General features: G+C 45.4%; 1 long non-coding RNA gene across 3 annotated transcripts; it reads left to right on the top strand.

Annotated features, from left to right (window-relative positions):
- The first annotated feature begins 716 nt into the window (after positions 1–716).
- Positions 717–9,143, top strand: LOC127387708 (uncharacterized). 3 transcript variants are annotated; one of them, XR_007890191.1, is made up of 5 exons: positions 717–1,080; positions 4,378–4,644; positions 7,428–7,499; positions 8,409–8,573; positions 9,064–9,143. It is a non-coding gene; the product is annotated as an uncharacterized LOC127387708 (long non-coding RNA). The 3 variants fall into 3 exon arrangements; XR_007890189.1 differs by having other exon boundaries at positions 8,409–9,103; XR_007890190.1 differs by having other exon boundaries at positions 4,381–4,644; positions 8,409–9,103.
- Positions 9,144–21,702: the final 12,559 nt, after the last annotated feature.

Consider the following 21,702-nt stretch of genomic DNA (forward strand, 5'->3'; position numbering starts at 1 on the left):
AGAGTTATTACCCTGTTCAAACTGACCTACTTGCCCTTTTTCTCGAGAAAAAGAGCAGAGGTTACAAGAAGTGAAAAACATTCAGTAATCCTGCCCCATCCTCTGCCTGGTGATGCTGAATTACATCCTATAATCTCTTCCAGGGCAGAGCCTATTATTTGAAGATACAGAACACTGACCAAAAGCTACAAGTTTGTGCCCCAGCCTATGCACTGCCCTGGATGTCATGAATTAATTTGCTGCTACAGACAGTTTATTCTATCCTCTCCTGAAATGTGCTACCCAAGTCCCACACGGTCAGTAGCTGCTGCTGCTTAAGATGGTTCAAACTGTGAAAGGCTGATTAAGCTCTCAAAAAAACACAGCACCCACAGCTGACATTGGTCAGGGGGTAGATTATTCTGTCCTGGAGCACCCATTCTCTATGCATTTTTATGTCATCCAGTGTAACTAAGGAAAGTCACCAAAACTTTTGACAAGTTTTGACCTCAACTTGGGATAGTGACTTCTGCAGCCCAGTACACACCCATCCATCAAACACAAAGAAATATGGTAGAGAACAGCCTTTCTACAAATAACAACTTGCACCAGTTTCATTTTCAAGAGGGCAGCCAGGTCCTGGCACCAGGACCCATTACCCAATAAGGAAATGCTGCTTGCAACCAGTAAATGAAGGCAGGAGCTGGCAGCCAGTGCTGCCTGTTGAATCTAGCTCCTCACCCTTCATAGGGAGCCTGCAGAAAGCAGGAACACTCCTGCAGCCTTTGTGCCACTTCCCTTGGAACAAAGTATTGGGGCACCCAGGAAGGGGAACAGGGAAAGCAGCCATTTACTGGTGTTATTTGCACTGTGATTTTGTAGCTAGCTGGTCTGGGCAAACTGGCACTGAGGGCCCAGGACAGCTGTTGGCTGGAATTTTTTAATTAAGGGGGGAAAAAAAGGCTGATTTGTGCACCAGCTTCTGAGCAAAAGAATCACAAGCATTTGGTCCAACCCTGCCTTCCCTTTTCCTACCACACTGACTGTACCTCTGCACAATCACCTGATGGACCCTGGCACCTCATGTTTTAGAGAATAAAGGTAAGAAAATGAAGGATTTTTATTTTTTATTTTCAAGTGGGGAATAGAGGCACAGCACCACATATTGCTCTATTCTGGTGTGTGGTAGCCAGTTTAGCTTCTGGAGTGATACTTACCTGTACTATGGCCTGATGTTTCTGAGAAATAAGCCTCATTGAGGGGAGGTGTACCTGCAGTTACCAGGTTTTATGCTTTATCCACATGATGTGCCAGAGATCACAGCAACCTGGAGGCAGAGCCAGACCCTCCTTCTTAGGGCAGCAAATCTACAGGGTCTAGCAGAACTAAAACACAGTCACCAGACCTGAATGCACTTAATGCATTTAGAACAAATACAGGGGTTACTTTTATACTGTAGTACTAGAACAGTTCAGTCCCTCAGCTCCCATCTCATGCCACAGGAACCAGGGTCAGGCTCAACAGGCAGGCCTTGCCTGCACTGGGCAGGCTCCTGCTGGGCTGCTTCACCTTCTGCAGGTAGGGCCAGAAATTTGCTGGGGATCAATATAACAGACAGGAGGAATGATACAAAGATGAGAGGTCCAGCTCACACTGGCAGCCGGTACTTCCCCTCCCCCAGACTCTGACTTTATTTAACTACCAGATTTCTGCCTTAACCACAACCACCAGATGCACCTCAGATGAAACCCAGACCCTTACACAGTTTACCAGCAGAGCTTCCTTCCAGCTCAGACACTATGTCACTCAGCAAATCCTTGGTAGAGGTACCATGAAATTAGTTTTTATGACTCCTGTTTTTTCCTGCCCATCTAGTCTGAGCTGCTACAAGTTAACAGCTTCAATGCATCCTCCCGCTGCATTCTCTTTTACCAGCAAATTATAGTTATATACCTTCCTTGCTATCTTTTTTTACCCCATCACTAGACCTGCAGCAAGGAGACCTCTATCCTGCCCAGCAGGCCCCCAGCAGTGACTGTGCCCCATCACTCTCTCCAAGCTGCCCACAATCCATCAACCCTTTCCCTCTCAGCCCGCTGTGCTCTCTTACAAACCCATGACAGTTCACTGACCCATGGGGGGTTTGGGGCAGTCTTAGCCCCAAGAGCCCAAAGTCACAGGATTTTATTCTCTAGCAGCCCCTTGCCAGTCTCAGCCCACCCTCTCAATGAAGAGCAGCCCCCACCTGCTGCTAGGCAGTCCACTCCTCTCTGTTTTGCCAATGTTATCAGAAAAGCATGCAAGGCCAAATAAGTACAAGCATCAAGATACAAGTGTGAAGAGGTATGGGGTACATAATATATCCTTTGTGGGAAAAGGCAGCTTGCTTTCCAAGCACATACACCCATCTCACAGAAGGAGAAGGAGGATCTGGGAGACACCCACATTTCATTCTGTCTCATTTTTCCTTACCCTAGTGAAAGGCCCTGCTAATTTCTGTCATTTGCCCTTGTTTGTGGTGGTGGATAACACCAACCCTTAGCAGAAGGTTGAGGAAAGCACAGTTAATACCTTCCTGTGCCCCTGCCTTCCACCTTTCCCATTAGGACACATAATACCATAGTGTCCTGCCCTGGCATGGATGGATGCCTGCAGAAGCCACTGCCATCCAGATAATGAGCAATTATTGCTATGACAGTCTCTGAATATCACTACCCAGAGGAAAATTTGAGATATTTATTAGGCCATGGCAGTTTCTGAGAGCACAAACTGTGGCTGGGGTCCCTTACCCTCCTAGTCCAGACAGGAGGAGAAATTACACCCTCTGCACCTGTCAGTGAGCCTTATTGCCAGCAGAGAGGAGCTCTATTTATTTTTTTTTTTTTTAACAGCTCAGTAGATCATGTCAGCAGACAACAATGTGCTCACTCCACAAGACACAGAATTTGACAGGCAAAACAACCTGCCAGTTACTTATCATTAGTGCAAATGACTGATTTTTCGGTTCACTGGCAGTTCAGAATAATCTGAAGGTTTTATTTTGAGTCAAACTGAAGATTTTTTTTCAGAACTTCCAAGCTCACCTTGATATCTCACATTTCTGCTCCAATCTCTTTAAAAATAAACTTTTTACTGACTTTTAGAAACTGCAAAAAAAGGGAACGGTTCATTTGATCCAAAACTACTTCTATTAGCTTAAATTCCAGCTAGAGAAGGAGGATTCAACAGTAGATATTTCTTTTGGTAAAGAGAAAATCCTGGTCCGTTGAAAACTCCGATTTTCCTTGAACAAAGACCTTTTATTAGAATTTTGGTACTGCCTTAGCCTGCCTCCCCCCCATCCAGTCATGCTGCAAAGGCCATCACCCACATCATTATTTATAGGTTCTGAGATGACAAGTCAAAAGCAAAAGGGCTGCTTGTTCCCCATCACTCTTCCCCATCACTCCCACCAGTGTCCCCAAGACCTTTTGCACATCAGCAGAATCCCATTCTGCCTCATCCCTATTTCAGCCATCCAGCCAGCCTGATGCCATCCACTGACTTGGAAATAAAAACACATTGAAGAGTCAACCAAGGGAGAAAAAACAGCAGTAGGGTGTGCAGGCCAACCCTGCAGGTGCTTCTGCCATTGAGTCTTGGCTCAGGGCAGTAAGTGTTAGAGACTTTTAATTTCCTCTGTCCCCAGGCATCCTGGATAATAATCACTCAGAGAGCACTGATTCAACTCCTGACCTGGCAGACAGTGCTGGGTGTCCCACCACGCTCCATCGAGCACTCTAAGCTTCACATAAGCCCACTAAGCCACTCAGCTAGTTTGGGGAGTCATTTAATAACACTGAACATGCTTTTCCCTACAATTTTGCAAGAAGGGGAGGAATCTACTGCCAGGGAATTGAAGACCCCCAAACAAATTTTAAACACAAATTGATTTTTTTAATTGGACTGGAGTGCTGAAGCATATTCAGATCTTGACCTCATATGAGATCAGAAAGGAGAAGGAAGAAGTCAGTTGGCTCTAGAGATTTGTAGGGGGTCACAGGTACCTTTAATAACTGATTCTGCAAGTTAATAGCTTGGTTAGGGATGGGAATAGATGAAAGATGATACCAAGAAGTGGAAGTTTTAGTCCAGTTTGCTTTGAAACAAAAGGTAATATCACAGGAAGATCAGAACTGGAACAGGAGGTTGGAAAGACTGATGGATTACTGCATTTCATCTCTGCTACTGCAAACCTTCTCATAATTGGGACAGTTTTTGAAGGTTGTCAAGTCTCATCCTTAGGCAGGACCTTCCTGCATTCATTGGTTCTTCTGGGAAACAATTTCAAAATCTTAGGATTAGAAACTCTGAGTTAGCAGCCCAAGACTGTTACTAATTAATAACATTCTCTTTCAGTAGCTATTCTCCTCATCTGTTTAGAATCAACCTGACCTGAATCAATCCAGACCTGAATGGTAACAAAGAGCAACTTATATTTGTCCCTGCCTTGAGAGGACAACTGTCAACCACCTGCTGGATCATGACCACACTGCTTTAGTTGATGCCTATTAAACAGCTGTTTGGTACCCTGGAAAAAAAGTGTTGAACCATTACTTGATCTCCAGCTGCCCGGAGCAGCACTTTCTGCATGATCTGGAACTCCTGGCTATGGTAGATTGGAGGGTGAGTACCAGTGCCCCACTGCTGTTCAGGTCAAGGACAGGACTTGGTGCCAAGGCAGAGGGTGCTTGGCAGGTCTCATGGGAAAACTGCTCAAGAAACCACAGGCTGAGTAGCCCAGCTGGGCAGTTGCACTGCAACCCTGGACTGCCTCTCATGTCATCCTTGTTCTCTGCCTTGGCTGCACATGGGTGCACATTTCCAAAGGTGTCAAATGGTGCTGAACCAAGTCAAGAGTTTGCACAGGGTTTCCTGGAGTTGCTCTGAGAATTGCAGACTCCAAACAGAATTTCAGATCTATGTCTCCATTTCAGCACCTGCTGAAGGATCAACAAGAACATCTTCATGACTGAGAGCCACTAGGTTATAAACTGCTTAAGCATTTGGCTGCTACTGAGAATCCTATTCTAATGTTAATTCACGTCATGACCTGAGCACCCACAGCTCTGATTTGCAGACAGCAGGAACCAGGAGCAGTCGGCATTTTTGAGCATCTTCAATCTGTTAACTGACATTTTCTGAAGATGAAAAGCCTTCGAGTGGACTGCCCAGGAGAGAAAGCCCCCTGCCCCCCAGACAGCTCCTCCATGGGTCTTGGCAATGGGCCCAGACCATGTCAACAAGCTTTGAGCATGACTTATACCACTATCTGAGGTAGTGAAGAAAGCAGAAACTCCCATGACAGCATTCACATTCAGGTCTTGTTGATGAAACTACTAGTCATTAATGCCAAAAACAGCAGAGATTTTTTTTTTCTTTTTTTCTTTACACCATATGGCCTTCAGAATTCACGTCAACAGGCAGAGTCGCATCTTTCACATAGCTCCTCAGAACACCTCTGTGCCACAAGCCTACCCCTCACACCCATCTGGCAGCAGGCTGGCCCGTGGCAAGGCACAGCTTCCTCCTCATTTCATCCTCCTCCAACACTCCTGTTTGCGTTCTGTCCACTTGTTGCATCCTGCCTAATTCCTGTTCAGGCATTCATAAGGGAGGGGAAGGTTGTTTTTGCTCCTTGCCTGTGCTGCACCCAAAGTAATGAGCCCAGAACCTTCATGCGATCTCCTACCCGATACTCTGATTTAAGCTGGGACTATAAGCAAGATTTTCCTTTCTTCCCTCCTTGACAACCAAGAGGAAAACACAATTTTAGCAAAACAAAGATAATTGGGAAATGTACTTCAAAGTCTGTCTAAAACATTTAATTTGAAGAGCAAAATTCCAGGGCTGGAGTTATTTGCTCTCCTCCTTTCTGCACTTTCAAAAGTTCTGCACATAGAAAATATTCTTTTGAAACAGAAGTCAAAATGCTGTCTGCAAACTGTGAGAAAGTGCTTGAAGCCCACATCGTCATTCTTCCCTTGAGCAAAATTCAAACCATGTTTGACACTAGGGATCAGATAAGCTGGGCCATGCAGAAGCAGTTTTGGGGCAAATTTCCTGCTCATTCACAAACTCTAACCAGTTCTTCATGCAAAGCAACACAACCACAACTCTAGGTCATTTGTGACCTTCGAAACAAATGAGAGCCTAATGCTTACAGATTCCAAGTCTTAATCCCCAAACATCCAAAATCTCACTTTGTTTGCTCAGTATTAAAAAAAAAAAAGTTTTTCCTTTTTCCCATCCCCACCCCTCCAGCTCTTTTCAAACAAATCCTTCCTGCCTTTGAACAAGATGACATTGTGTGTGTCCTTGAGCATGCTCAAAAGCAAGGCAGAGTGATCCTCTCTCATTACATGGCTTGGCTTATCAGCCCAGCAAAGGTTTGGGTTTCAGGTGTGGCTCCATGCCAGGTGCAACAGGCCATTTGCCCTTTGCACTGCAGAGGCAGGGTACCAAGCACCTCTAGGCTTACAGACTTGGCTTCATCACAAGAACCAAGAAACCATATTGTCACATACTGATCCTCACAGACAAGCAAACAGCCTTTAGCCCAAGAAGATGGATCAAGAGGAATTACATTATATATAACAGGATGATGGCGAGATATTATGTGATCTACCCACTGCAAGCATGAGTAGATTCTCAGCTGTATCTTTATTTCACTTCTCTATGGCCAAAACCCATAGAGAAGAGGGGCTGATAAAACTTAGGCAAAACATTTGCTTTTTCTAATATATTATGAAGAGCATTAATTCAGGGATTTTACCTCCTAAAGTGGATTGGAAATTTACAAGTGAAGGACCAACAAGGAAATGGTTTCCAGACAGGGTGATGAGCTGGTGTGCTAGATAATGCCCCTGCAGAGACAGGCTACATCCTGGGTTACCCATAAAAACCTGACCACCTGGAATCCATTGAGGTGTCCTGTTGCTGCACAATAGTAACAAAACAAACTGGTAACTCAACTTCCACCTATTAATTTGGAAACTGCATACTATATTTACATATACATGTAGAATACTCTACATGTGAACTGTTTCCATTTATGTCTCATAATGAAAATGGACCCCACATGCTGTCTGGGTGTTCAACAACACCCCCCCCCCCACCCCCCCAACACCCCAACACTTTCTACCATTCTTTCTTGTCACTTTTTATTCACCTCATGAGGTTACTCAGAGGTTACTACTAGAATAATTCAGAACATGCATCTTTAACAAGAATTGTAATGAACAGCCCACATCTCTCTTCCACCAGTGAATCATAAGAAACAATGTCCTAGTGTTCTTCAATTGCCCAAACAGGTGCCCCTTTGCCAGGCTAAAATAGCCAAACCAGCCTTTGCCTGTAGTGGATTGACGAGTGGTGCCATTGGTCAAGGGACCTCTTTCTCCCAGCAGACCAACTCTTCCAGAAGGGAGGGAGAAGAGAGGAAGGCGGTAGGAAGAAGTTCCTCCAGAGGTGTGGCACAGGTAAGGAGATTGCAACCTTTGAGAGGGCAGTGCAGGCAGCAGTAGCTTTTCCAAGTTCCTAACAACCCTTTTGGTCATTGGAGTTCCATGTCTCTGTACCATGGAGAAATTGCAAGCATTTGCAGGTAATCCCCAGGCAGATGGTTTTGGCTATTTAATTGTACCCTGCAGCTTTTCTTCACTCACAGACTAAATGCACAGCCCTGAATTCAGACTGAATTCATTCCTTGATTCATACTCTGGACAGAGCTCTTACAACAGAGGAACCTCAAAGCATTTGTTGCTTCTAGTGCAAGTTTTCAGGTGACATGCCAGTTCAGCAAGACCTTTGGGATTTGCCAATGTTTTCACCAGAGGAGATCCTGAGAACTCAGATGGTTACCCGGTCCCTTCCCACACCCTGGGGCAGGTCCAGCACTCCTAAAATTTTTCCTCAAGTCAAACCATTCCTGAAACATTCAGCAGATAAAAGAGCTCAAGCCACTTCTTATACAGCAGCTGCTGATGTAGCCATCCTGATCATAGGAGCTCAGTATCTTGCAGTCTTAGAGGTGTTCACCATCACAATAATCCCACAAGTTAGGGCAGTGATGCTATTTCCATTGTACTGCTGCAGAACTGAGTCACAGCACTGATGTAACTTGCCTGAGGCAGAAGATGAAGTCTGGGGCAAAACAGGGAAATGAGTACAAGTCCCTCAAATTCCTGGCAGGCACTCCAAGCACAGACCACCACAACGGCCACTCATATTTGGCAAAACATCTGGCAGGGCTTTAGACAGCATGTCTAAGATTCTTCACTTGCTTGAGCATGCTTGGAAGTGTCAGCCATACCTATGAGGGTGAATCTGCTGCAGCAGGATGGGATGCCATTGCATCACAGCCCAATAACATTCTGCAAAACCCTCAGGAAGAAAACCCTGTGCCAGGCATGGGATCACCAGGCAAGCTGCAGGCAGCCGGGGAACCTCCAGCACAAGGAGCATCACGTGGCACCTGATCCCAAGCCCAACAGCAGCCAGTGTCTCCAGCACACTTCAAACACACTTGTTCAAGTGATCACTCAACACCAGAGGTATTTGCGAGAGATCTGCTTTTGCATGTGGTAATGTCCATCTGGCAGCAGATAACTATTAGGCTTTTGCAGTGCAAAATGCAGTGCACATGCTCCAAATTAAGCAAACCCAGAGCTTAAAGGCATAAATCATAGCACAATGTTTTCTCTTCCAAGATGAAGTTTAGCTCCTTTAGAATTCAGCTTCAACATAATGCTCAATTAAAGGTGTAGAAGCCACTTAACAACTGAACTAACTAGCAATGCTCCTTGAGACTTTGAGATGCCCCCATCAGTTCAGAGAGCAGTTAAGAGGTGACAATGCTCCGTCCCTGGCTGACTTCATATCTTGGGGCTTTTTTTATCAGAACAGTGGTGAACATGGGATGAAAATTCTGTCGAACCCAATGGAAGACTCTGAGCCTACTTGGGCCCAGGTTTCCAGCAGCAGGACGCTAACCACTAGGCACCAGGGTGGGCTATGACAGCTTTTACTTTTTATTTTATAAAGATAAAAACCCTGCCTGGAGTTTGTACAGCTGGAAGATGAATGAAGCCACTGCACAAAACCCACCCACCACTAGCAGCAGCAGAGAGATAAAAATTGCTAGAATTTGATTGCACCCATTATTAAAACTTATCTTTAACCATCTCTCTGTCTATTGATTTCTAGCCAACTATTAACTAGCAATGACCTTAGTAGCTTGAAAATAACTGGGGAAGTCAAGTAAACAAAGGGGAACCCAGCTGCATATGAAGAACCAAGATATTTACAGAGACCCTCTTTGCTTCTGCTCCTTGCAATAAACTTGTGCTGAGTATTTTTCCATTTAAACATCTGAGTCAATGATCCAAGAAGCTGAGGGTGGGGACAAGCAACTGAGTATACAGAGGAGCAGAAGGAAGAGGAGCTAATTGTAACTGTGTCTAAAGCTTTGAATTAAAGTAATCTCAGGCAAAGTCAGAGGGAAAAGGTTCAGGTTTTAGGAGCTTAGCTCCACCAGCTGTAAGCCTTCACATATACTAAGCAGCAGCATTAATTACACACAGGTCAATTTGACATTTTCAGGACATACTATTATACTGTATCTAGTACCAAAGAAAGCCACTGTGTTGTTTACAAATCTGATTAAAATGGGCAATAAAAATTCTTCTGGAATGAGAAACCCAAGTATTTCATCATACACCTATGTTTATCACCCAAGCTGCTCCAAGCCTCATCGTTCCTCTTTTAATGATCTAAGAATTTACACCCCTTTTTCTTTCTCTCCACTAGCTCATCTGCCCTAGTGTTCCCCACATTCCCTTCATACAGGGCTTTGAGATCCCTCTACAGTTACCACGACCTACCCCTTTCCCAGCAGGCTACTAATGTCATCCTCAGAGCTCTCCCCCTTCCCAATCCACCCAACTCTTTCTCATGTCCTGTAACTGCCAACTGGAAAAGAAGCAACATTATCCATGGCATGTTTCAGGCTATTTGTGCTCCACCTGGACAGTCATCCAGCTGGCCAACCAGTACCTTAACTTTTGAAAATTCCCAGAGTATTGTATACAGGGTGTACTACTGCCTGACCGCTGATTTTCAAGCAGCTTTTAGTAATTAGATTATTTGGGTTTCTGCTTCCCTATTTAGATTGGCTGAAGATGGTCACAGCATTATACAATTTCTGAAGAATACAGTAACGATACCAGTATTACTATTTTGGCAATAATTAACACTCTTACGCACCACCATCTGCTGTCCTTCATTTTTGGCCTTGCTTAGAATTATGGTCAGAGCAGCAGTTCCTAAGAAAGTACCTCAAAACCTTGGGAAAACACTGCAAACATGTAGGCCTGTAGATTTAAATCCCATCCTGGATCCAGTTGCCAATCTGCATGCGAGAGGAAAGTCAAACATGTCCAAAATAGGGCCATTTATGGAGACTGTACAAATCAAAGTGGGAAATTTCAGAGAAAAATGTGGGATCCATTTGGTTTCAGAAGTCAAATGTGAGTCTGTTTCTCCTTAAAGGAGAACGAAGGTGGGGGCATTCACATATCCAAGTTCACACAGGGCATAGTCAGCTGTAGTGGAGCAAGAAAAGCCAATGTCTCTTTAGTCACAGTCCCATACTGAGAGTCCCACAGAAGGAGCTCTTGCAAAATTCTGGTGCTTCCAGTTTGTGGGGAAATCTTTCAGAAGCTTTGCGTGCTTTCTCATTCTCACCACAGGCAAACCAGGACTGCAGGGGCAGCATAAATAAAAGTCATCTGAGGCCAGAGGAGGAAGGTATTCAAATCCTCCTTAATTTGAAACCTAAGTGGAACTCTAAATATTTTGGCAGTCCAGCCATCCACAGAGATGATTATTTTTGGACTGATGCTCCTCCAGCCATCCAGATGATCCTCCAAGCCACCCATCCTCCTTAAAGAACTTTTGAACCTTTGCGACTCGATTTGATCACTTCTGAAAGAGTTGTAAAAATTTTAGCAACAAGAAGTGCCCACAGGATTTGGGAGAACTCAGAGACAAGTAGGGTAGAGACCCAGATGAGTTCCCTGCTGTGGAAAGGCACTTGGAGCACAACCCTTAGGAAGCAGCCACCTGGCCAAACAGCACGTGTCCTGGCTGGACAACCAGCGCTTGAGCAGCTCTGTCTCCACCACAACATGATATTATCTTCTGTGTCACAGGAAGAGCAGTGTGAAAAGAGCTGGTGTTATTATGGTAGAAACAGAAGTGGGATGAAAAGGCCAAGGGACAAAAATCCACAGGAGACTTCAGCAACTCTGCTGTTCAGGAAACAACAAGGCTCTTTCCCATCCCTTCATCTTCTTCCTGTGAAGGGTGAGATTACCCACCCTGAAGGCAGGAAGATACATACACCTCCCTCACCAGAAGAGGCACGATGTTATAATAGCAGGGCTATTTTTTCCCCAGGAAAAGGGATTAAATCAGCTATTTACACTGGACAAATTACAAGCTCTGGAAAGCACACGAGACACACAAAGAGAGAGCAGTTGTATCACAAATAAATATATATGGGGGGGAGCGGAATTTATTGATTAGCTTTGTAAACACAGTTGCCCAATCAATAGTAATTTCTGGAAATGCCTGGTACTTATTTTGGTGCAGCTTGTACAATGAGGATAAATAATAAGAGTACTTAAGGAGTGTGCCTCCTAACACCATTGCTGAGCTCAGTATAACACAAAAACAGATCATGGTACAAGAATTGCACAAGCCAAGACTAATCCACCATACCTCAAAAAAAAAAATAAAAATCACAACAAGCACAAACCCAAACACAGGCACACTATCAAAATAAGCACCTGAATCCCAAAGGCATCTACACAAGTTCCTGCTTCTCTTGCTGTAGATGGCTGGCACTTCAACACTGTGAAATTCACCTATTTGCCATACCCACCTGGGCAAGCCATGGGCTCCTGAGGATCACTGCTGTATGGAACTACACAACAACACCCTCCTCTTCTTTCTGAACAAGAAGACTGCTCTAGCAATGCCTCTGAGCACAATAAAAGCCTCAGATCTTGGAGGAGAAAGAAAGAAAAGAGATATATCAGCTTGCCAGAATAGTTTGCCTGGCATAACTCCTCTATACCAGCACCAACCCTGAGCCACTTCCGGCCCCAGCCTCTCAGAGGTATGGCTTGGACACATTGCCTTCTTCCCATGCCTTGCTCTTCAAGGGCACCCAGCCACACTGGGGCAGGGTCTCAAAGCAAGCACCAGGACCCCAGAGACACCACAGCACATCCTGCTGGCACAAGGGCAATGCAGCAAGGGGCCCAGAGGGTGAGCTACAGGGAGCCCCTGGTTAACCCTGACCCAGGCTCCTGGATATACCATGGCCCTGAGCTAAAAGTAGTACCTGATGGGAAGGAGGGAAAATCCACCTCAGCTCCCCAGGGGCTTCTCTGCTTCCCTTCTTCACAGATAGGAAGTTTGTTCACATTGTAACATGAGATCATAGCACAGGAAAGACTGAGGAACCAGACGCTCATTTAAGCTGCAGCTTTTTTACCACAGCTGCCAAGGATAATGATGTTTGCATGAAATGTGTTTACAGATATCGCTCACAGCCCTCCAGTGAGGTGGCCTGCACGAGAGTCACCAGCCAACTCATCACAACAAAGATTTTCACCCACCCAACTTACTTTAACTGGCTGCATCACTCCAAACATGATGGGGCAGGCAGCTTTCCCAGCTGCCCCACAGCACCCAGGACTGCCCACAGAGCTGATGGCTGGAAGAAGATGAGAAAGAAAGGTTCTTGCAAACCTAATCTCTCATATAGTGTTTAGTTGCTCTTGTATTTGCATGCAGATTGTTGCCAGCTGGGTAGGAGAGGACAGGATAGCTGCTCTGCCCACTGGGCATAGCCCACAGGTGGTTCACATTCTCCATTAGGGTGCTTATGACTTTTCCCATCATCCAGCCTGTCTTAAGAGGTCTCAGGACACAGGTGTCTGGGGTCAGTGCTAAAACCTTGTCTCCCTTCCAGGAAAAGTTTTAATTTACTCCCTCCCTCAGTGAGGGACTCCATGGGACTGCTCTGGTTTGCAAATCACAGCAGGATAAGAGGGGCTAATGTGGAGTAGAAATGACTCATTTTTCTGCTCCTAAAATGTTGGTATTACTCACCAGAAAACTCCCCACATAGACTGAGGGATTTCAGTGTGTTTGGCCTTTCATTAACAGCACATCTTGTTTGCTTCCTCATCACAGCATCCTCCTAACAAGCACTTCCTGCATCCTTTGTCACCACCTCACATCATCGCGGCAGCCAAATGGCCTGCGGAGGCTGGAAAAGACATCAGGCAGTTGGTGATCACTTTGTCACTTAGAGAAGGCCTCGTTAGCTTCCATGACTTCAGCCAACCTTCACCAGCCCCGTTAGACGCCAAGGTTGTGGGTTGCATGGATTTTCCTTGTGACTCAAAGCAATTTTCATTTACAGTCTAGAGCTGAGCATGCATCACCAAAGGGTGCATTAATGAAAGCCTTCAAGCTTGTTGCTCAAATGGCATTTGTACCCTTGCTTGAATTCCTGTGACTCCCAGGAAGGAGTGCACGTGTGCTGCTTTCGGGTAGGAGCTTGATATAGCCAGTACTGGGAATCAAAGGCATAGCCAAGTTTTTTCAGCTATCTGTACCTAGTTTCCCTAGCTGGAAAACATGTTTCCTTTCCACTGACCTTGAGGCTAAACATAAATTTCTAGGTCTGGATTTCCTACACATGAAAGACAACGAAAATAATTTCTGAGGGACCTGGAAAGCAGAGGAAGGGAATACATTTAACTTAGGATTGTAGTGGGCAAAGCCTCTCCTTATTTTCCCTCCATCCCACAAAATTGCTCTTGCTTTTTGTTGTAAATAATTGACATGTGAAGTGCTGACTCATTAAGTGTGGGGTTATAGGAAAGGAAACTTTGTTTCTTGGTTAAAAAAATTAATTTGACAGCATAGGCAGCTTCCTCAGGGGCTGGCAAGTCCTTGGCCACACAGCGCGCCCTGCAGACACCGACCATCCACTGGTGGTCGGGCTTCCCAGGTGGTGTTGTTCTGCTTCCCATTCTGCCACAGAGGAACCCATATGCTGCCCCACCAAGAATCTGGTGATCCCATTTAAATTAAGTGAATCACAGCAGAGCTCCTTTCCCCTGGTGCTAATGCAGAGGTAGGGCCACACAAATGTGCTAGGTCATGTTCCACTGGGCATCATCCAGACACATGTGGGCTTTTAGCTGCAGCTCTGCTCTTACAAGAAGAGTTTGTGTTGGGGCTGCAATGTCCACAAGCTGTCCTCTGCCTATAAATAGCAGACCAAGTTTTGACTTTCCCCAATTACTGCTGTGCCAGAATAACAGTGAAGAGTCTTCCCAGAGCTCAGGACTTGAGGCTGAAGCCTTGAGCACAAACCACTTCTTTCCTCAAAGACCTTCCCACATAAAGAAACAGAGGAAACATTATCTGTGTGTCACAAGAGAGAAGACACTCAGATCCTGCAATGTTTTTCAGCACCTGACCCACACTGCTTCCCACAGCAGTCAGGCACTGGCACTCCTGTCATGAGCTGCACGTCAGTGACTCACCCCGCGTCAGACAGAGTCTGCAGCGCGGCGACAAAGGCAACTTCGCTCTTCTGGCACTCACAGAAGCAATTCTAGCAGCCAGGGTGCAGTGACACTTCCCCTCACTCCCTTCAAGCAGCATTATTTCGTCGTGTCTGCCAGACACAATCTGCTGCTAGAATTCAGTACTTTTATCTCTGCTCTTTGATGGACTTTGCTGTGGAACATTTGACTCATCTTCTTTCTAATATTGTCGTGATTGAATTCAACACCCCCTCTATTCTCCTCAGACTTTGCAGAAAAAGGTGAATTTGGAAACTTGTTTCTCAGAACAACCGATGATAGCAACTCCATTGTTCCTGAGAAAATCTGTTACGGTCTGTGCCTTCAAAAACCATAGGAATGTTGTTGCTATAGCTGTGCCTTGTGTTGGCTATGGCTGTACAAGGTGCACAATAGGGAACCAGCCTCTGTCCCACAGAGCTCACAGTCCTAACAACAATCCATACACTGAATGTTTACTTTATAAATATTTAGCTAAACAAAGCATCCAAGTCACATAAAAGCTCAACTGAAAAGGTCAATGGAAAAACAAGTTTTTCAGGAGACTGGGTTTATTCCCAGTATTGCAATTTACAGAGCTTCCTTGTCGTATTCAGAGAGAAGTGAAAGCTCAGAGGGAGAGAAAACATCTTGAGGTGTAAACCCTTCCCATGAAAACCCTCCCTGTGCAAACCCTTCCTAAGTCTCCTCCACCTGAAAAAGGAGAGAAGAGCTCCAGAAGTTGACCAGCTTCTGCCTGTGCAGGGCTGATGGACCCAACCAGTGCCTGGTTCCTGCAGTATGGACAGATAGCTGAGAGGTGGGGGAGAAAGGGAGTTGTGCTGGCTTCACTATCATCTACCAGGATAGGTTAGTTCATTGAGGATACATCAACAGGTACAGATGCTGCTGTGAGTATGTGTATGTGAGAGAAAAAATGATGGCACATCACAGGCAGCATTAGGTGGAAACCCCAGATCTTATTTATTGGGAGGAAGATTCCGCGAGCTCTTGATGCTAGTGAGAGTGAGGAAAAAGTATTTCTTTTTACTCTTGAGCAATGCTTTCTGATTCAAATTATAACCAACTCTAGAGTGAAGTGGGATGCTCCTATGCAGAGCCTACACAATAGTAAGCTGCATTTTTTATTACTTGGGGTTTTTTTTTGTTTTTACAAGCAAAGTTCAAATCACTAGAAAGTGTTTCTAGCGCTTCCCTTTAGCACTCATGCTGCACGCTGCAAACCACTGAAAGACAGACAGACAAGGACTCTTACACATGTGGCAACAGGGCAGGTTCACAAACCTACATCTACTTTAAAGGGCTGTTAAGGACCACTGAGGAGTATCACCTAAAACCTGGGAGACCTCATTGTGACTGGGCTTGAATTCCTGCTCTTCCTCCATGCCATCTAAGCATTGTCCTCTATGGCTGCTTCTGAGGGTGGTGGGAAGCAACCACAGGAAGAAAGAGAGAAGCATGATTGCATTAAAACAAGCCAAAACAAAACAAAAACCACGCAAACCAGAAAAGCTTCATTTCCTCTTGGTCAGGTCAGCTTTGTTAACCAAAATGTCTGGAGAAAGTATGGATACAAGCTGTGGGCTTGGCAGTGGTGTGGAGGACTATCTGAGCAAAGGTACAAGTCTCTGGGGAACAGCCAAAACCACAAACATTTTTGGTGCTTTTCAGCCATACCAAGGACAGGCCATGACTCTGCCCTTCAGCCCCCATGGACTAGGGATATTGGGGCATGAAAGCTGACCAGACTGCCATGGGGACGTGTTCTTCATGCTGGGTCCCATTTGGAGACCTCTGCTCCCTGAGCTAAGGTATGAGGACTGGTCTCTCCAAAACGTGTGCCCATGCACAAGTATCTCTGCCCCTGTGTGTAGAGATATATACATACACAGGTAAGTGTGTGTGTGTCCAAGTACAAAAGACTTCAGAGAGGTTTAACTCCTGTTAATATTTACAGCCAGAGAGAACATTTCATGTGGTTGAGTGTCCCATGTATCTTTACTAAATTTACCTTCTGGAAGCACAGCGATGAACCACCATTAAGGCACCACTGTGACAGGTGGTTTCAGCAAAGCTCAGGTTACTTTTCCCCTGCCCAGTGGTGGCCATGCCAGGCAGAGCTGTGTGTGAGGTAAGGTGGGAATCAGATGACCGGAGGAGAGCTGCTGCCAGCCAGGCATGTGAGCAGCTCTGCCTCTCGAGTTTCAAATTAGAGTATTTCAAACAAGAACATGTATGAAATATTTTGGTGTTTGATGCTGTTGGGTTTTATTTAAATATATTTATTCTTGCTAGGTAAAGCTTGTGGTTAGCGGGCTTTTATTCTGCATTTCCTGTCTCATGGTCTGTGTTGTTCCAACTGTAAAATACTGAATGCAAGAGAATTGAAATAAATTGTTTATTGCCATATTCTCAATGGCTGTTATGACATTCCAGCCTTCTTTTCTATTCATCACCCCCTTCTATGAAGCCTGGGAACATAAGACTCGTCTTAGGGAACTCCCAGTCTTTCTGTTCTTCACTGCACACAGGATTACCTTGGTCTGTAACACACTGTAGTTTTGTATTCATCTGTGTTAATGCAGCATTATTTGAATAGACTCTTTTGGTCAGCATCAGACAGAGGTGCCCTTGGTAGGTTATAAACTGTTCTGTACAATGAAGGAGGAAAAATGATGGTTTAAAAAGTGCAAAGGCCTGAATCCAGAATCCTTGGCATCTGTTCCCAGGCTGAGCAAGTTACTCAGCCTGGGTGTTGGTGCCTTGCACACACCACTTACACAAAGGTCAGGCACCTTCCAGCAGCTCCTCATCCCGTGGCATCCAAAAGACATGAACATTGTGCTATCAAGGTTTACCCAGTAGCACTTCCAATACATCACATCAGCAAAACCCTCAAGACTGCTAAAGCCACATACTCTTCACTGCCTGAAATTCAAGAGCAAGCAGGACTCACAAGGTTGATCCCAGCAATTCCCCTCTGCTGCTTTGCAGTTAATACCACTGCTCAAACAGCCCCTGAAAGCTCCCAGCCCATGAGGGACCATGCAATGCCAAGCTGCCAGGCAGTCTCTGCAGTGCCCAGGGACCTCACTGGCTCAGCTGCAGAGTGGCCTTGCTATGGTGGCTGGACACCTTGCTTAACACACAACCTGCTCAAACTTGCAGGCTTCAAGCAGGCAGCAGGAGCTTCCAGGTCTGCTGAATGCTGTACAGACATCCACTTCAGTATTTCAGGTGTTTCCTGCCAGGCAGAACTCACCACGTTCTGGGTATTTTCAGGTAAATTTCTTGTACAGAAGTGTTCTTAGTCCTGCAGTACTGAGGATGCCACATCTGGGCATGGTTGCAAGTCCCCAGAGCTTACTGTGAGCATTGTCCGAAGGGCAAGGGGTGCAGATGGAAGGGTTAGTCCAAGAAAATGCAGGGGTGACACTGGTCAGTGGTATAACTCTGGGTCTCTCTTGTCTGGATGCTCCTTAGCCCTAATTTTTCCAAAGAGAGGACTTGCTGGAGGTCAGCAAGGCACAATGCAGGAAGGTTTGTGGTGTTCCCCCCCAGCATGTGTGGCTGCATTCCCAGCACCTCCTCTCTCAAGGAGCATCCTGACTAGTAGCACCTGCAGTGTTTGCAAACATTCCACCTATGGGAAATATGCTGAGGTATGGTAAATGTCTCCAGTTATTATAATGGAATTATAATGATGGGTAGGACACCAACTGCAGCCTTGAATCAACACTGGAAATCTCACTTGGAGACTGCAAAACATACAATGACTTCCCTTTGTTAAGTCCCACTTGAGCCCCACTGAAGCCCCATCCAACTTGGACAAATCAAACCACATCCATTTCCTGCTTCTCAGCGGAGCTGCCCTGTTTAGCAACTGCTCCAAAATGTCTGGTGTGGATTTGCAGCTTGTAAATACATGCATAGCCAGGGACCTATCCTCAGGAAAGCAACAATCCACTTGAAGATGTCAAGAAGACAAGACAATCATGTAACAAGGGGTGGTGAAATGCTGTTGTGTTAGAGCTGAGCAACTCGTGATTGCTCTGTCCTGCAAATGTTTTCAATGCTTAAACATTTTTCCTTGAATGCAAATATAGGTCATGATGAGCATTTTTACAAAGAAAGTGTAGATAAAAAGATCACTGGGCAATCAATGCTGCTTCATTTTGATAACTTTGAAGTATTTTGTGTTCAGCAAAGTAAAAACAAAACAAACAAACAAAAAATATATATAAAAATCTCACTAGCTTAATTTGTGAAATCAGAAGTAATTTGGAATGAAATTAATTTTTCATTTTGGAAATGGCAAGGGGGCAATTTCCAACCTTTAAAATGCAATTCAAATTGAAAAATTTGCCCAGTACAGCCCCTTTCAGGGAAAATGCTTCATTTCTGATCTATTAGCTTTATGGGGTGACAGTATGGTTCATCAAAAACCTCTGCGCCTTAAAAATCCACATCTAGGCTTCCCTTGATTGCACGGTGACTGTGCGTTGCCTAATTGCCTGTGACTAATACAATTTCATGTGCATTTCCGTGCACTGGGGATTCATTGTTGCCACATCCCAGCGTTGGGAAATCACTAAGCGTTTGTCTATGAAACGATGACAGGGAGACAAGAATACCTTGTCTGGAGAAAAGACCTAGGAGGAGGCAGATAACTGGGAGCAAGAAATTATCTAGGCAGAACAGAGAGAAAACAGATCAGTTGTGCCATGTCCCTGGTTTGTAGAGCACCAAACCTCCTCTGCTGAGCAAGACTTACTGTACAGTATTTAAGAGGGCAATGAAACCTAAGCAATACTTGAGAAAGGGGGAAATGAAAGAGAAAGCTCCTTGTCATGGAGATATATTCTGGGTCCAGAGAGTCAGGTGGACCACAGGTGCTCAGGAAGGCATCTTGAGAGGGACCCCTTTCCCCAAGGGCAGAAAGCTAGAGGAAGGGTACAAGCAAGTTCCAAGCAAGCTACTGTCCTCAGCAAGAGCTTGCAGCAAAATTGTTATAGTAACGCTTCAGTCCAAGCTCACTTTGAATGGCTGCTATAGAGAGTGTGTCTCCTCTCTGTGCCTGGTGCTTTGCCTCCCAGGTTGGGGTCTTTCTGAGCCCTCCATGCCCAACAGCCCCCAAGCTGCTGGAAAGGTGGGCTGGTTTGTGAACAGGCACATGTGATACAGGGTTCCTTCCTTTGCCGTAAAAGCCCTTGTGTGGGTTTCTGGGAAGCAGTTGTAGAAAAGGGAGGAAGTACTTCAGTTAGAGTGGGGCTGCATCTCTCTAGGAAACTGGTAGGAGCCTCAGAAATGGGATCCAAACAGACAGCATCCTTGAATAAACCAGCAGTGGGTGAGCCACAAAGACAAAGCAGGAGCGACCATGTTTTTCTGTCACTGGGAGTAAATGATTCATATAGTGGGAGTATATGCATAGGAGAAATATACCATGTTTGGTACTGGAAGGCAATGCACGTGAGTTCCTTAACCAGGCTGAAGTGAGTCACCATTTCACTAGGAAAGCCAGGGACTCAAGCCCAGACAACCTATAGCTTGGCAGTGGGGATGTGTTCCCATGTGGGGACACATCCTATAAGTGAGTTGGGTAAGTAAGAGGGAACACGCAAACCTCATCCCTACAAGTGGAGCAGCTTGTTTGGTGTGAGTCTTGTGTGTGCTCATAAAACACCTTCTAGAAAGTGTCCCAGTAGGAATCAAGGCACCTAGCTGCTGGATGTTGGAGGAGCAGGCTGTGCTGTTCAACACTACCATGAATGAGTTGCTGCATTATGAGAACAAACCCAGTTACAGATGCAAGACATTCAGAACCTGCAGAGAGGGGAGTCCTGTAAAAATCTGTGAGCAAGGGGATGCAAACAGCCATCTCCCAGGGGAAGGATATGCTTTTCTGTAAAGTTTAGGAAAATAAAAATAAATGAACCCAGCAAAAGTCCTGAAGAGTCCACCAGGCCCTACTCCTTGAGGGGAGGAGCAGGAAAGCCCTTTGATGAACACTGTGAAGTGAGTAACAGGCTTTCCCTGCCTGGCTGCAGTCCGAGGCCAGCTGCTTGCACCGGGGCTGTGGGATGCTGCCCTGCCCTGCTTGGCCCCTCTGCTCACCACAGCCCCTGGGAAGGGCCCTCACCCTGGCCCCTGCCTACAACTCGTAGGCTTTATGGGAATGCAAATCATGCATGGCAATAGAGATGCAATTATTGTTATAATTACTGCTAATGTTGCCTAAATTAAAAAAAAAATAAAAATAAAGAGATAAAGAATAAAACCTGTTCTGCAGGCAGGATGACAGGAAAAAGTCTTTTTAATCAAACATGAGTGACCCATGCCTTTTTCTCTTCTAGTAGCTTCTGCTTTGTTGCCTATAATTTTTCATTGTCTCCATTCAGTGTTTCCTCTTTCTTCTCCTTCCCCATACACTTGGTGCATTTACTCCCTCCTCTCTATTCCTCCTAAGCCCCCACGGTTACACCCATTTCTTATCATCTTTTTGATCCCCAAAGCCTTTTGCTAACCCCGGTTTCTTGCTTTTTCCATGGCAGAGTTCTCCAAGGCAAGGGCCTCCCCTTTCTGAAGTGTCTACACCGCTCCCAGCACACAACACCCTTAACCCTAACACCAGTGTTATTGTCTCTGGCATCACACAAAGGCATTTTAGTGTCCACCACAATGGGCTGGCTGATGAACTTGTTGCTACAGCTGGGCTGGTCTCCTGGGACATCTGTATGTGGAGGGAGTTCTCTTCAAGGGAGAGAGGATACACAATTTTGGATTGAATACAGTGCTCCAAAAAGGAAGGTGACTCATTGAGCCTAATCATTAGGGTGTGTGATGATATTATCTAATGAGGAAATGCTTGATGATGCTTTTAGAGACTGCAGAGAGCAGCGAACTGGCTGTAGAGGAAATCAGAATGTGAGCACTTTCAACATAAACAGTATTCAAGAAATGGGATCTGAAATGTCTTTGGGGAAAAGAGCAGAGCAATTTCAAC

The sequence above is a fragment of the Apus apus genome, chromosome 8, assembly GCF_020740795.1.
Source record: "Apus apus isolate bApuApu2 chromosome 8, bApuApu2.pri.cur, whole genome shotgun sequence".
Classification (NCBI taxonomy): Eukaryota; Metazoa; Chordata; class Aves; order Apodiformes; family Apodidae; genus Apus; species Apus apus.